Genomic DNA, 4,339 nt, shown 5'->3' on the forward strand with positions numbered 1-4,339 from the left:
GCTTTGCCTCAACCTGTATATGTTCGTAAGCATCCATGGTGGTACTTCTTACTCTTCCTAAGGTTATTTTGGTTATAAGTAAATGAAATATATTAGCAAATTAGTTCCTCAAAAAATATGTTATAGCAAACTATCGACCTTATATCTGCATTATGCATCTATGATTTGTATATCTGTTAATTTGTGCTCGAAGGAGACTGGGAGGTGTTTCACTATTATGAAATCTTTTAGCATCGTGTTTGTTTATTGAACTATCTGCATGCCTGAATGTTTCGGTACCTATTTCAGCATGCCGGTGCATTTTAAACCTGTTGGTGCTTTCTCACAACCAGATGTGATAGATTTTGTACAACTATTCATTAGATTGGTTTTCCATATTTCAGCTGAAGAAGTACTTCAATGACACCGAAGATTTAATGGACATTCAGATGGTACATCATCATATTCCTTGCTCATCTCATTCAAGTTATCCGCACGCAGTAGAATTTATGCATTTCACATACTGCTGCCAGTTGTTCTGTACTAATTAATGTATGTTAAATTTCATATTCCCAGAACAATGTTTGGAATTAGCTGATCCAGTTGAGCTCATGTGATCAAACCACAATATTTGTCGTCATTATTTGAAGTGGACGCAGGAGTATTCTGGATGAATTTCAAGACTGACGTGTTCAGCATCTAAAATGCGTTCCAATGGGTCCTGATAATTACCGGGGTGATTGGCGCATTCATCTTCTACTTCTTCAAGTACAAGAGGCTGATGCCCCTGAAGAGTATAAGCTCTTAGTAGGACGGATTCAACCTTCTATTTGCCCGTTAAGGTACCGCATCAAAAGTCTTGAATTTATGTAAATTAACATTCTTTCAAAGGCTTGCAGTGTACCTAGGAGAATTAAATGGATATATTTTTCTCTTTGTTGTAAATGGGTTATCATAGAAATCTCTATCCTTGCAAATATTTCACCCTATTAATAAAGGAGCACAAATCATTGTAAGAACATATTCTTTTACTTACTATGATGAGTATATTATAGCTTTCTTCCTATAAATATATAGGAAAGCTATTACCGTGCTCATGCAACATTCCAATTGCTTTTAGATATGAATATTTTGTCATTGCAACGCGGGATATAAAATTTACTCTGTTTTTCATTTTTCACATCTGTACATTTTGAGATAGTTGCATACATGTTATTGCTGCACTAGATGAACGAAAACCGCAAGGTGATTCGATCTGCTCCATTTATCATCACGATAGTTGAGCATTTATTCATCTCTCAAATATTTTCTGCTAATAAGTCTTCACATAATCATATTCTCTCTTACTGCTCTTTTAATAAGAGACTTGCTCAGTTGCTCCTCGTAATAAGGATAAAAATATTGATATTACGTTGCATAATTAGTAATATTTCTGACCGCTCACAGAATTTGTGTTCATTTTGCATTCTTGTCAGTATGTAACAAGGAGGCAGTATGTCATAGTGGCTGATTTGGAGGAAGGATTTATATTTTTTAGGTTCCCATTATGATTGAATAAGAACAATAGATTAATTTTCCTATTGGCAGCAGACATGTGCTGATTGACTATTCAACATTAGCTTGCAGTTCACTATCCGGGCCAAAAGGAAGTAGCAATTCATTGGCTTAGTCCTTCTCATGAGGTATTTCTTTTTCTTTGACCTGAAATAGTAGTAATAGTGGTTCCAGGAGGCTAGGATGGTTTTCTAATTAGCTATCCCTGCCATATGATGCTCTTATGTATTATATGATTAATGAGAATTTTCCAGGATGTAGCACATATGATAAACTTATGGCGTCATCTGCAATATAGTGTGTGATGATTGTTTGGTTTAGCTTAATCATTTCCATGCTGTCAAGCTTTGGCTTTTGGCTGATGATAAATATTACTATGATGCAGGCAGTACTTGGAAGTATTCTGGCAGCTGTGAATCGAGTGCAAGGTCTTCCTTAGGTACCCCTGCATTACTACCTTCTCAGCTGGTGTTAGGTCATGTTTGGAAACTCTCACAGCCACTACTCTGTTTAATTGATGTGTACTTACAGTTAAGGGAAGGAACATGTAGCTTACAGTTGACCTTCCCTAACCTTATGGGTGTTATTGTGCAGAGTTGATAACTCTATCGGATGCACCAAAGCTCAATGTATTACAATTTAAAAGAGGCAGCAAGCAGAGATTTATGTATAGGGTTTAGGATTCATCTAATTACTTGATGTATATATATATATAGTTTTCTATTTTTCTGTTTTGCTACCTTACAGTGCTCTGTTTCTATATGTTCCGTTCTTTTCACAGCCCTCCTTTTGTTTTCTGATATAGTGAGATGGTTTTCTTCAATATCACTGTGTTATACTGATTTGTTCCCTTTCTTATCTCTGTCTACCAGGTTGTTCTCTGTAGGGCCTTATCTTCATCTATGGTTCCTATTACGAGCTTAACTCGCTGGCACCAGCTGAAGAGCTTATCCGTCCAAGAGTACAGGAGTGGATGCGTTTTGGGATCATCCTGGTTGTGTATTCTGATCGGTTGAATATGGTAAGTTTGTCAAGGTTCTTTACTATTTAGATTGTATGTTTTAGTAAAATCTAATTTAAGTGAAACTTTACTACATGTGTAGATTGATACCTCTAATCGTGTGTTATAAGTCATAACAAGTACACCAGTCAGTTAAAAAAAGAAAATACATTAGTTAGGCACAAAATCCCATTCCCAAGATATATTTCCATCATGCCAGGTTTTGCAGTGTGTCTATGTCCATAATGAATATGCTATTGCTTTCAAACTTCTATCCCAGAGATTTATTCCCTTTGTTTTTTGAACATAGCAAACTACCGCAGAAGGTGCTACAAGAATTTATCAACCAAACTCAGTGTAAATATAGGTTCTCCCGTTACACTGACACTTTTCAGGAAGACATTTACCTTGAAATAATTCAGATAGGACTACGACACGAAACTCAGTGCAAGTTTCTTTCTTTCGGAGATAATAAAAAACATCAATAAGATAAATCTACTTTTTCTTTTTAGCTTAGTTTTAACTTTTAACACCACAGTTGTAAAGTAGTTTCGTTGAAACTGTTTCAAATATTTTGCTTTCTTTTATAGTCAGATTCAGTATATACGCGAATAATTTTCTACTAATTTTCTAAAAAAATTCATCAATTAGTTTTTCATTAGGGAATGGAAGTCACTCTTCACTAACTAAGATGATTGGATTACCAGGTCTATATGCAATTAAAAAGTCTGTACTGCTTACCAGGTTAGTAATGTTATGCTGTTATCCAAACTACTGTTTCCTTTAGGTTTATTTTGTCTCCTTAGGTGGAAAGCATGGTGTCTACTTATATGTTTTGTTCCCAATTTTGTATCGCGCAGATAATTCTGTCAGTTTGGACAGTGAGTTCTTTGGATCTGACAGTACTCAAAACCAGTGTGGGATCTGGGATGATTATTTTGTCTCTTTGTTGCAAATGTTGGAGACTCCCGGGATGATTATTTTGTTATTAATAGACCTTTCTTAAGGTCTTAAATGTTTTCCTTTATTTTCTTAAGTCTTTACCCCGTAGAAACATTTCTTCTTTCATGATAAACTATGCAATAACCTAATGAAGATTTGACATACTTTGATGGGTAACATATGCACCGGGAATTACATTAGAGAAAATACTGTGTAAATATTCTGTTTCTCTTCAAATTGTAAGAACCATACTCAGCTTGGTTTCTTCATGACTGTAGGACGTGGTATGGATGGATGAAGGCATAGAACAGGCGCATCCCAGCCTTCTCTTACCCAAATCTGTGAGGCAAGCATCCTTCCATCGTTTTATGGATTGAAGAAGGCGCACAATGAGATCGGTCCACCCTTCTCTTACCCGGATCAGCCAAGGGAGCATCCTTCCATGACAACGGCCAAATCATGTACCGATGTACGGAGTCAGTTTGCTCTTCCTCCACTTGTGTTTTCAATCTTTGTGTACACTAATGGAACTGGTTCATGTGCAATATTAATTATCAGCCGCTGATTTTCTATTTGATAGACTTGATATTGTATATATTGCTAATCAGTGCTATGTATGCATGTGCTTCACAATTTTTAGACAATATTGTAAATTTTCAAATAAAGTGACAAAGGATGGAATCGAGGTAGGGACAGCGCATTATTTGTTTTCATTGTTTGTGCTTACCAATTTAAACAATTATCCTGATTGCTTTAGACTCATTGTGAGCATATGATGCTTACATCAAAATGCCTAATAACCTGACAGCATTTGTAAATCTGTTACAGCAAAGAATGCTCTGATTACAGCTCTAATGTTGTCGA

General features: G+C 35.8%; 1 long non-coding RNA gene across 1 annotated transcript; it reads left to right on the forward strand.

The window, feature by feature from the left end:
* Positions 1 to 2,014: 2,014 nt before the first annotated feature.
* Positions 2,015 to 4,026, forward strand: LOC127297143 (uncharacterized). Its single transcript, XR_007848907.2, has 3 exons — positions 2,015 to 2,554; positions 3,241 to 3,277; positions 3,754 to 4,026. It is a non-coding gene; the product is annotated as an uncharacterized lncRNA (long non-coding RNA).
* The last annotated feature ends 313 nt before the right edge of the window (positions 4,027 to 4,339 follow it).

This window comes from Lolium perenne, chromosome 4, assembly GCF_019359855.2.
Source record: "Lolium perenne isolate Kyuss_39 chromosome 4, Kyuss_2.0, whole genome shotgun sequence".
NCBI lineage: Eukaryota > Viridiplantae > Streptophyta > Magnoliopsida > Poales > Poaceae > Lolium > Lolium perenne.